This window comes from Rhinoderma darwinii, chromosome 1 (genome assembly GCF_050947455.1).
Source record: "Rhinoderma darwinii isolate aRhiDar2 chromosome 1, aRhiDar2.hap1, whole genome shotgun sequence".
NCBI lineage: Eukaryota > Metazoa > Chordata > Amphibia > Anura > Rhinodermatidae > Rhinoderma > Rhinoderma darwinii.
The window spans coordinates 42,842,469-42,855,081 of record NC_134687.1 but is presented as its reverse complement, the minus strand read 5'-3'; the positions used below and the strand labels follow the sequence as shown (position 1 = coordinate 42,855,081).

Here is a 12,613-nt window from a genome sequence, read left to right as displayed (position 1 = left end):
GGTAAGAGACCCGTTGGGGAGTACTGTTCTGACTTTAGGAAGTGGTGTGTAGCTTCTCGGTGGAATGACCCTGCCTTGAGGTGCCAGTCTAGATTGGGTCTATCGAACGCCCTGAAAGACATGTTAGTTAGCTATCCCTCTTCTGACTCTCTAGATCAGGTTATGGCTTTAGCGGTACGTCTTGACCGACGACTAAGGGAACGACGACTTGAACGTTTTTGTGCCTTCTCCTCTGGCTCCCCTATGATGGCTCCCGAGGCTCCGTTGCTTCGTTCTTCCACGGAAAACTCGGATGAACCAATGCAACTCGGTGCCTCCGTGTCTCCCCAAGAACGTAGAGAGTTCCGCAGGAAGAATGGTCTCTGCTTCTACTCTGGGGATGACAAGCATCAAGTGAACAACTGTCCTAGGCGTAAGAATAAGCAGCCGGAAAACTTCCGCGCCTAAGTGACCAGCGGGGAGGTCGCTTGGGCGCACAGGTATTTCCCGTAAATATGAAACCTAATAAGATCTTGCTTCCCTTTCAGGTCTCTTTTGAGGGTAGGTCTGCCACCGGCAGTGCCTTCGTGGATTCAGGGTCTTCTGCTAATAATATGTCTGTGGAATTTGCTATGTCTCTAGCTATGCCATTGATTGATTTAACTAAACCTGTCCCGGTAGTGGGTATCGACTCCACTCCACTTGCTAATGGTTATTTTATGCAGCATACCCCTGTTTTTGAACTCATTGTTGGCTCCATTCATTTGGAGCAGTGTTCTGTACTGGTGATGCAAGGATTATCGTCCGGTTTGGTTTTAGGCCTTCCCTGGTTGCAGAGGCATAATCCCACGTTTAACTGGAATACTGGGGATCTTACTAAATGGGGTTATGAATGCATGACGTCCTGTTTTTCTATTAATTTTATTTCTCTCCCTGAGGAGGTGAACACTCTACCTGAGTTTATTCAGGACTTTGCTGATGTTTTTTCTAAAAAGGCCTCCGAAGAGTTACCTCCTCATAAAGAATACGATTGCGCTATCGATTTGGTAGCAGGAGATAGGCTCCCTAAGGGTAGGATATTTAATCTCTCTTGTCCCGAACGTGAAGCCATGAGAGAATATATCCAGGAAAGCCTGGCCAAGGGTTACATTCGCCCCTCTACTTCTCCGGTAGGTGCTGGCTTCTTCTTCGTAGGGAAGAAGGATGGTGGTCTTAGGCCGTGCATCGATTACCGAAACTTGAATAAGGTCACTGTAAGGAACCAGTATCCCCTTCCTTTGATTCCTGATCTCTTCAATCAGGTTCAAGGGGCAAAATCGTTCTCTAAGTATGATCTTCGGGGGGCTTATAACCTTATCCGAATCAGAGAAGGGGATGAGTGGAAGACTGCGTTTAACACGCCCGAAGGTCATTTCGAATACCTCGTCATGCCCTTTGGGTTGTGTAGTGCTCCCGCGGTCTTCCAGAATTTCATAAATGAGATTTTAAGAGACTACCTGGGGGTATTTCTTGTAGTGTACCTTGATGACATACTTGTGTTTTCCAAGGACTGGTCCTCCCACATTGAGCATGTCAGGAAGGTGCTCCAGGCCCTTCGGGAAAACAAACTCTTTGCTAAAACCTAAAAATGTGTGTTTGGGGTGCAGGAGATACCATTTTTGGGTCATATCCTCACTCCTAATGATTTCCGCATGGACCCTGCCAAGGTTCAGGCTGTGGCTGAATGGGTCCAATCTGCCTCCCTGAAGGCGTTACAGTGCTTCCTGGGTTTGCTAATTACTACAGGAGATTTATTGCTAACTTCTCGGTCATCGCTAAGCCTCGTACGGATCTTACTCGCAAAGGTGCTGATCTCCTCCACTTGCCTCCGGAGGCGGTCCAGGCTTTTGAGATCCTTAAGAAGTGCTTTATCTCTTCCCCAGTGCTGATTCAGCCTAATCAAATGGAGCCATTCATCGTGGAGGTTGACGCCTCCGAGGTCGGAGTGGGTGCTGTCTTGTCCCAGGGTACCAGTTCTCTCACCCATCTCCGTCCCTGTGCCTACTTCTCCAGGAAGTTCTCGCCCACTGAGAGTAACTATGACGTGGGCAACCGCAAACTCTTAGCCATTAAATGGGCATTTGAAGAGTGGCGCCACTTCTTGGAGGGGGCTAGGCACCAGGTAACGGTCCTTACCGACCACAAGAATCTGGTTTTCCTAGAATCTGCCCGGAGGCTAAACCCGAGACAAGCTCGATGGGCGTTGTTTTTTACTAGATTCAACTTTATGGTCACCTATAGGGCTGGGTCTAAAAATATTAAAGCTGATGCTCTGTCGCGTAGTCTCATGGCCAGCCCACCTTCGGAGGAGGATCCTGCTTTTGTTTTGCCCCCAGGTATAATCATATCCTATGTTGATTCTGACTTAGTCTCCAAAATTGCGGCTGATCAAGGTTCAGCTCCCAGGAACCTTCCTGGGAACAAGCTGTTTGTTCCCCTGCAATTCCGGCTAAGGGTACTCAGGGAAAATCATGACTCTGCACTATCTGGCTATCCAGGCATCCTGGGTACCAAGCACCTCATTTCTAGAACCTATTGGTGGCCTGGATTGCCTAAAGACGTTAAGGCCTACGTCGCCGCTTGTGAAATTTGTGCTAGGTCCAAGACTCCCAGGTTCCGACCAGTGGGCTTACTATGTTCTTTGCCCATTCCCCAGAGACCTGGGACCCATATCTCCATGGATTTTATCACCGAACTGCATCCATCCCAAGGCAAGTTGGTGGTGTGGGTTATAGTAGACCGCTTCAGTAAGATGTGCCACTTTGTGCCCCTCAAGAAACTACCCAATGCCAAGACGTTAGCTACCTTGTTTGTCAAACACATCTTGCGTCTCCATGGGGTTCCTGTCAATACTGTTTCTGACAGAGGGGTACAATTTGTTTCATTGTTTTGTAGAGCTTTCTGTAAGAAGTTGGAGATTGATCTGTCCTTCTCCTCAGCCTTCCATCCTGAAACTAATGGCCAAACTGAGAGGACTAATCAGTCTCTAGAACAATATTTAAGGTGTTTTATCTCTGACTGTCAATATGATTGGGTCTCCTTCATTCCCCTAGCCGAATTTCCCCTTAATAACCGGGTCAGTAACTCGTCAGGGGTCTCCCCCTTTTTCTGTAATTTTGGGTTTAATCCACGGTTCTCCTCCGTTTCACCTGGTGGTTCCAACAATACAGAGGTAGATGTCGTTCATCAGGAACTGTGCACAGTCTAGGCCCAGGTTCAGAAGAACCTTGAGGCGTCCCAGAGCATACAAAAGACTAAGGGCAGATAAAAGACGTTCTGCTAACCCCTTGTTTGTGGTCGGGGATCTGGTGTGGCTGTCTTCAAAAAATTTGCGCCTTAAAGTTCCATCCAAAAAATTTTCTCCCCGGTATATAGAGCCGTCCAAGGTAATTGAGGTCCTTAACCCTGTCTCCTTCCGGCTGGAGTTGCCCCCGTCCTTTCAAATACACGACATGTTTCATGCCTCATTCCTGAAACGCTGCTCCCCGTCCTTGGCTACTTCGAGGAAACCTCCGGTCCCTGTTCTCACCCCTGAGGGGGTAGAATTCGAGGTGGCCAAGATTGTGGACAGCAGGATGGTCCAAGGCTCCCTCCAGTACCTGGTCCATTGGAGAAGATACGGACCTGAGGAGAGGACTTGGGTACCCGCCCGGGATGTTCACATTGGGTTATTGCTCAGGAGGTTCCATCTTTGGTTCCCCAATAAGCCAGGTCCACCTAGGAAGGGTCCAGTGGCCCCTCATAAAAGGGGGGTACTGTAAAGGATCTGCCAGACACAGCTTCTGTGTCGACGCCCATGGTTAATCAGTCTGCATCTGTTCCTAGGTCTGATAGAGTGTCTCGATCTACTACCACTCAGGCTGGTAGGCTGAGGAGTGGGAGAACCTATCACAGCCTGGCCAGACGGTTCTAGCTCCCGCCCTTGGTCTATTTATACCTTCATTTGCTGCTTGTCCTTTGCCTGTGATTCTTGTTTTTCCTGGCTCTGCTGTTCCTGCTATTACCATTGACCTCTGCTTCATATTGACCCTGGCTTGACTGACTCTTCCCCTGTTCTGCTTTTGCTACCGCATACTCTCCTGGTTTGACTCGGCTCGTTCACTACTCTGTTGCTCACTGTGTTTCCGTGGGCAACTGCCCCTCTTCCCTTGCTTCTGTGTTCCCTTGTCTTGTTTTGTTTGTCGTGCACATAGTGAGCGTAGGGACCGTCGCCCAGTTGTACGCCATCACCTAGGACGGACTGTGCAAATAGGCAGGGACTGAGTGGCGGGTAAATTAGGGCTCACCTGTCCGTCTCCCTACCCCGACGTTACATATCCCCTATACTGTGGATAGGGGATGCATGTCTTTTGTAGGAACAACCCCTTCAGTGGCGTCGCGCTGTAGCAGCTATAGCGGCTGCTAGCGGAGCCTCCGGCCATGGGGGGGGGGGGGGGCCCGTGCCGGCGGGTGGCCTGGGCACCCTCATGCTGCGGGCCCCGTAGCAGCCGCTACGGCTGCTATAGCGGTAGTTATGCCACTGTATACACACACAGAAACACACACACACTGTATACACACACAGAGGCACACACACACACTGTAACATATACACATACAAACACAGAGACACATACTGTCTGTATACCCACACACGCACACACACACACACGCACACACACACACACCATCTCTCCATGCTGACAGGATCACAGGTTTCGTGAAGGACGGGCTGTGAGCAGAGCTTCCTCCTGTGCTCCTCAGCTATTTACTTCATGTGTGTAACTAAGAACAGAGCACAGAATAGAGGGAGAGCCCAGTGGTGCCCCGTACATGCTTGGGGGGGCAGCGCCCTGTGTGCTCGCACAGCCCTAAGGCCGGCCCTGCTGGATACTCTGGTGGCTGTAAGACTTGGGACTTATTTCTCATCACTACTGGTGGCCCACACTGCCTAAAGATGTTGTGGACTATGTCTCTTCATGTACCTACTGTGTCCCAAACAAGGCTACCCATTCCAAGCCTGCAGGTCTGCTCTAAACCCTGCCAGGTCCTGATGATCCCTGGCAACATATAGCCATGGATTTTTATAACAGACCTTCCTCCTTCTGCTGGATGTACCACTGTCTGGGTCGTGACGGACGGTTTTTCTAAAATGGCAAATTTCGTCTTGCTGTCTAGCCTTACCTCAGCACCTCATCTGGCAAATTTGTTTGTTCAGCATATCTTTAGTCTTCACGGACTACCCCTCCATATCATGTGTGATCGCGGTGTACAATTGACATCTAAATACTGGAGAAACCTGTGTAAACTTTTGGATGTGAAATTGGACTTTTCCTCTGCTTATCACTCACAATCTCATGGTCAAGTGGAGATAATTAATCAAGTACTAGAAAATGATCTTTGTCATTTTGTATCTGTTTAACACGACAATTGGGTACATCTTCTGCCATGTGCCGAATTCTCTTATAATAATTGTAGCGTCCATGGCCGCGGGCAGTCGGCACAAAGGAAATCGTCCGGGCGTTGTTAGTCTATCCCAGTCTGTCTCGCAAATGGTCTTAGTGTTTCCCCATTCTAGTTGTTACCCGTGCCCTGTTACCCGTTCCTGTATCCCGTATTGTTCTTGTTCCAGTGCCTACCAGTGTTGGATTCGTGTCTACTGCACCTGCTGTCGTTTGCCATGTCCAGTGTCGTTTGCCATGTCCAGTGTCGTTTGCCACGTCCAGTGTCTTCTGCCACGTCCAGTGTCTTCTGCCACGTCCAGTGTCTTCTGCTACATCGGATACTGCCCGCCACGTCTGGCGCTACCTGCCGCACCGGCCTCCATCCGTGCTGAAGCCACAGCCACTGTCTGGACTAGTTCAGGTACCCAAGCATTGCTATCTGCTATTGACTTTCGTGTAGACTGTGACCTGGTCAGCTGCCTCCCTGCTACAGGGGAGCGGCTTAGTGGGTCCACATACCCTGTGACCGTGACAATAATCACATGAGTAAGTCTACTGTTTTTTCTCCAATCTTCATTGTGTACAGCCAACATCCACGTGTTCCTCTTCCTGTAATGGCTACATCTCAAGTGCCAACAGCCAATTCTTCTTTCGGAAGCTTTCTTGAGGTCTAAAATAAGTCCGTGATCCTGCAGGCAGTGGATCGCATGAAAAAATATGCCGTTATGAAAAGAAGAATTCCTCCTCAGTTTCCTCCCAGAGTCAAAGTTTGGTTGTCTTCAAAAAATATTCGCCTGGAGATCCCTTCCTACAAATTAGTTCCCAGATTCTTTGGTCCTTTTGAAGTTCTGCAACAGATTAACCATGTGTCTTATAAACTACGGCTACCTCCAACTCTCAAAATACCCAACTCGTTCCATGTGTCCCTCCTATAGCCGGTCGTCCTGAACTGATACAGCAAATCCCCTAGCTCTGCAATTGCTCCCAGCGGTTCTTCTGATGTCTTCGAAGTCAAAAAGATTCTGGACTACAAGAAGGTAAGAGGGAAGACGTTTTACCTTGTGGAATGGAAGGGTTTTGGTCCTGAGGAGAGGTCATGGGAGCCTGAAGAAAATGTGGATGCTCCAGCTCTCGTCAGGATATTCCTCTTACGTTCTGGACCTAAGAAGAGGGGGCATAAGGGGGGGTACTGTAATTGTCGCTGTCCGCCGGCATCTTCCACTTACCGGCAGCCACGATCGCAGACCTCTGAAGACTTGCCGGCGTCTTCTCCCACAGGGAAACCGGTGCGCACTGCTCTCATTTTCAGTTGATGCCTGCAGGGTGCGCGCGTGCACTCGGCCCCTCTTTTACAGTGCTCGTGCGCGTACCAGGAAATCCTTCCTGGAACTTTAAAAGGTACCTATGTCTTCCCTATGTTTGTCTTGCAAATAGTTCCTTAGCTGTATCCTATATCCCGTATCCAGTATCTGCATCCGGTTCTAGTGCCTAATCGAGTGTCCGAGATTACTTCACCATCTGTGTCCAGTACCCAAGCCAAGTCCAGTGTTCGAGATGACTGCAGTACTCCTGTCCAGTGTTCTAGCCAAGTCTAGTGTCCGAGAATGCATTACTCCTGTCTGGTGTCCTAGCCAGGTTCCATTGCCCTGCACAGGCCTGCTTCCCCTGATTGTCTGGCATATGCCCACCTCTGACTTTCTGGGTACTTTATCATCACTGACTCCCATATACTCTGTTGATCAGCAGCTGCTTCATTACAGCGTAGTGACCCAGTGGGTCCACATACCTGCCAGTTGTTACATTATCCTTAGATATAGGTGATGTAAAGTCATACCTCCGATGTCCTCATTAGATCTGGTGGGTCTAAGGTCATACCTCTGATGTCATCATTAGATCTGGTGGATGTAATGTCAGTCATACCTCTGATATCATCATTAGATCTAATGGATGTAAGGTCATACCTCTGATATCATCATTAGATCTAATGGATGTAAGGTCATACTTCTGATATCATCATTAGATCTGGTGGATGTAATTTCATTGCTTCCTATAGATAAGACTTACTCTTTTTACATACTCCCTTTCTACTATTTTTAGTAAGCATATTCCATATGCATGTTTGTTAACTATATATTTAATGGGGATATCCATTTAGAACAAGTCTTTTTTATTGGGGATACCCCTTTTAGAACCTCCATAGTCTGACGCTAAGTCCTGATTTTAGAATTAGTTTTACCTCTGGTAATTACACGTAATGTGTTTGGAGAAGCAAAGCATGATATATCCGTAATCATAAAATTAAACACCATGAAACTTTATTGTCTACAAACACTGGATTTTCAATGGTTCTAGTCTATAGGTGTCATCACATGATGGGTCAACAAGAAAATCAGACTATAATGTAACAAGGGTATTGCTAAGTGGGTGGGGGTACAGGGTATGTCCCCCGGTTGCTGTGTATCAGTGGGTGCCAACAAGTCGCTTTTTGTTTAAAAAAAGTATTAAGATACCGGACAATGTTGCCACGGGTGAGATTTTTGACATATCAGGGGCTAAAAATCCCATCTGTGCTTCCAGCTCATAGTGTATATGCATATATTATTTACATTTCTTTTTTCCAAGGCTTATTTTACTGTTTAGTCTTTTCCTGTAAGCGGCAATGTGAGAGGCCTCAGGACAGTGAACTCTGGTTACTTTATGGACATACTTTCGTTATCTGAATGCATGTTTTACATAAATATTCATCATTTTCGCTCTGCATTTCTAATGGCCTCTGTTATATGTGGAGCACAGGTGACACATAATGTTTGGTTACAGGACATTAATAAGAGGTTCTACTTCTCCACTTAACATTTTATTCATTCCTATAATTTTCTCACGCTGTCTGCCCACAGGTGTATCCTAGGAAATCTCCACGGGAACTGTGTTGCTTCTTAGACTTATAAATAGATGGTAAATGAAAGATGTTGCATTATTCTAAGCAAGTGGTAGAACATTCTATTGGTGTTTTGGATAATAATTATTTGAAGAGGCTATGATTTATTTCCCCCAGAAACAGCACCACTCTTGTCCATAGGCTGTTTATGGTATTGCAACTCAGTCCTATTCATTTGAATGTGCTGAAATACCAGACACAAACCATGAACAAGAATTAAGCTGTTTCTAAAAGAAAAAAGCAGACAACCCTTTAACCCACTTACCTCTTCTTATAAAACTACTGATGTAGCCATCTTTAACTTAACTAAATACACAGCGGCAAGAAAGTTGACTTCAAATTAAATTGTGCTACATCTGAATACAACCCAAAAGTCCATTTGTTAAACCTGATAAACCGCGTCTGGCATTGACCTTGTGCTACGGACCCCCTAATAGCAGTGTTCTCCAACCTGTGTGTCCCCAGTTTTTTCAAAACGCATACCCTATATGACATGCAGACATACCAATCTTATTGGCACGTTCCTTGGGTTTGAGTATAATGAGACTTTCTGGTCCTACCAGCACTAGTCCAATTAAAAAGCCAGGTAAAAATTACCTACTGGTTTGGTTGATTAGCGAGAGATAAGTGGCAACCAGACACATCTGGAACCACTAATCTCAGACGAAACAATGTAATTAGACTGAAAATATCCATCCTGCCTGATCCATGTTTTCCCTGAAATCAGATGCTGAAGGGATCATATGCCCGCTCATTAGCTTGTTGGGGCATCCATTCAAAAGGGGCATAGGTAGGAGGGGCTGGCGCCGCTGCCCCTGGTGCTGGAAGGAGTGTATTAAGATACAGGGCTAGGGTAGTGAACTGAGTCTTTGCCAAAGGTATAGCCTAGCTAAAAGCTTATGTCTATGGCCACGTTTAGTGACATTTATAAACTGAATGATAAGGGTGCGAAAAATCTTGGTGCCGGTCCAGACTGGCAGGAGGAGATTAACTTCACCCAGTCGATTACATAATTGTTCTTCATGTAATTACCTTCTATTGCTTATAAATCGAATTGTTTTATATTGATTATTTAATGTTAATGATTTATCGTAACGAAAAATAATTCAGTGAAATTGTAGTCAATAAAAGAAGATGTGTTTAATGATTAATGCGTAATTCTGTTTTGGGCCCACTCATAGGTTTCTTTATAACGTTTGACAAGCAACGTGAGGACACATTACACAATGAAACAAGAAAACGGAGGCAGCCAGCAGGTAGGTGTCGTGTATGTTAACAGGGATTTCTAGATGTCACTGTTTAGAAGGACTGAAATGTATCTAACTTCTACTGATTGGATGCAGCGTAATGTGTAATATATATATATATATATATATATATATATATATATATATATATATATATATATATATATATATATATATATATATATATATATATATGAGAATCGAATGTACTATACGTTTATTATTAGTATTTCTATAGAATATGAATCCTCTTAAATCAATGACTTGAGCTTATTTAAGGGGAAGTTCCACCTTTGATGTCTTCATTACCTTTTTTTGTTGCTGTTTTGGAAATCGTCAGCAAGCTGTTGTTGACGGGTGTTGTTATTATTATTATTATTATATAGATTTATGATATATTGCTAGGATGGGTGCTGTGCACTTTTGGCTCCCGTCAGGTGTACTCGACTTTTCCCAGGAGACACATGGTCATACCATTAAAGTCTATAAACTGACACCATGTGTCTTCCGAGAAAAACTACGTCCATTGGAAGCAGCCTACAGCTCGGACCCCAATAGATAAAACATTTATGGCATATCCTATCAATATCAACTACTCTATCAATAGTAGCCAGTTCGTCATGACAGTGATCTAAGCACAAAATGTTACACACAGACGTGACGAAAGAATGTAATCCATCTAGTTTAGGCGTAAACTCACACTGCATTATGCACATTCTGAATTACCATTAGGATAAAATGAAACGTGTGTATTTATTTATAAATGCTTATTTTTATATAGCACCAACATATTCCACAGTGCTGTACAAAGATTGGCATCATTCGCATCAGTCAATGTCCTCAATGGGGTTCACAATCAAATTTCTCTAGAGATAAATTACCATTTGACATTTTAATGCTCGAGTGATCAGGGTCCAGCTGATATTCCGACCTGTAGATAATAGTAATGAAAGAACTCTATGTGCCAATGCAACAGTTTGTACAATCCATTATGACATAATGATGTGTTGTCAGCAGTTTTACAGAGGCCTCCAGGTAAATCCCCGACAATTTATTAATGTACAAAACAACAAGTTCCAAAGCAAATAGATGACCAGTGCGGGAAATCTAGATGTTGCAGCCGTACAATATCCATGCGAAACTTTGTATTCAAGTGGTTATCCAAGAGAAGACTTGCTGGATGTAGATAAATGTGATATTACTTAATGAACATTAAATGGTATAAATTTTTTCACTGCTGGTTTTGCCACTGATCTGTTACATGCAGATTTTACTATGGATTTTGCTGTGGATGTGCCGCAAATGTCACCCTTTGCAATGATCTGAAAATCCATAACTTAAAAAGCATTCTATGGATTTAGTCTGCGTTGATTTCTTTCTGCTATACTTATGTCCAAACAGTATATAACAGGGGCCGGCAACCTATGGCACCCGTGCCACAACTGGCACGTGGGGCATTGATTAATGGCACCCTTCTCTCGGTGTCCAGTGGCGGCCCTGAACACTGTGCGTCGTTGTGTACTGAGCACACAATGCAACACTTCTCTTTCTCCTGGTGTTCAGCAGTGACCAGCATATAATGAAGCGCCACGTCATCTCCTGGTGATCAGCACTGCCGCCATCTCTGCTGTCCTGGTGTCTCTGTAAAAGTAAGTTAAAGTCACTTTAGAAATCAATGCCACTGTCGCAAAGATTTGAAGCTTCTATCTGCACCCCCCCCTGTCCGAACCACAACAAAATCTCCGGCAACTATTTCCCCTACGTGTGTCCCAGACCCCCCTATGGAAATCTCTGTCAGCTTTCTCTTTATGTGCAACTCCCCCGAGGAAATTTCTGTCTGTTCCCTCTTTTATATGCTCCCCTCCCCCAAGCTGGTGTTCAGTTGCCGTGGTCTCTCCTATGTCCACCCCCTCCCCTAATCTGATGTAACGGCTGCCGCGCCGTTCCCCGCCATTCCCACGGCCTCTGCTCCGGTTCCGGCGCCCTCCCTCATCAGCTGCTCGTCCCGAGCTCCACTTACCCGGTCCGGACGCTCTGCTGGCCCCGGACGGCGTTAGGTGAGTGCAGCTATTACCTCCTTCCGCGGTCCAGCATCCTCGATGTGCGGCTGCAGTCACTAGAGGGCACGCACGCTGACTCGTCCTGCCTTAAAGGGCCAGCTCGCGCCTTAATTCCCAGAACTTCCTATTTAAGGTTACTCCTCCCTTCCATCCCTGCTTGTTCAACCAAGTTCCCCATGAGTTCCCTGTGCCATAGTTCCCTGTATCCGCTCCTTCTGCCTTTTGTCTGGATTTCCCGTTACTGACCTCTGCTTGAACTTGACTATTCTTGTCTGCCGCCTGCCTTGACCTATTGCTGCCATACCCATTACGACGGGAGTTGGAGCTATTCTGTCCCAAAAGACTTGTAGAGGGAGACTGGTGGCCTGCGTTTTTTTCTCCAAATCGTTCACATCCGCTGAAAAAAATTATGGAATTGGAGATAAAGAACTTTTAGCTATTAAATTGGCCCTGGAGGAATGGAGACATCTGCTTGAGGGTGCACGGCACCCTATCATCATTTACACAGACCATAAAAACCTCCTATACTTACAAACTGCTCAACGCCTAAACTCTCGTCAAGCTCGGTGGGCATTATTCTTCTCCAGATTCAATTTTCAGCTTCATTACAGACCTGCTGGAAAGAATACCAAGGCTGACACCTTATCTCGCTGTTTTGACCCCACAGACCAAGAGCCCAGCCCCCAGTTCATTATAGATCTGAAACGTATCGTGATCGCTGCTCCTTCTGAAGTGGTACACATTCCCGAGGAAAGACCTACGTACCCCAGAAACAAAGGGATTGTGTTCTGCGTTGGGGTCATGCCTCCAGGGTTTCTGGGCACCCTGGCATCAAAAGGACTCTCGATTTGATTGGTCGTCAGTACTGGTGGCCTTCCATGTCCCAAGACACTAAAGACTTTGTTTCTGCCTGCTCCACTTGTTCTCAAA

The 12,613-nt window shown here is 45.9% G+C and overlaps 1 long non-coding RNA gene across 1 annotated transcript in view; it reads right to left on the bottom strand.

Moving 5' to 3' along the window:
• Positions 1-10,567, bottom strand: part of LOC142749737 (uncharacterized) — a 114,707-nt gene extending 104,140 nt beyond the window's left edge. The window contains exon 1 of the long non-coding RNA XR_012882447.1: positions 10,505-10,567. This is a non-coding gene — a long non-coding RNA (uncharacterized LOC142749737). The remainder of the gene's footprint in view (positions 1-10,504) is intronic.
• Positions 10,568-12,613: the final 2,046 nt, after the last annotated feature.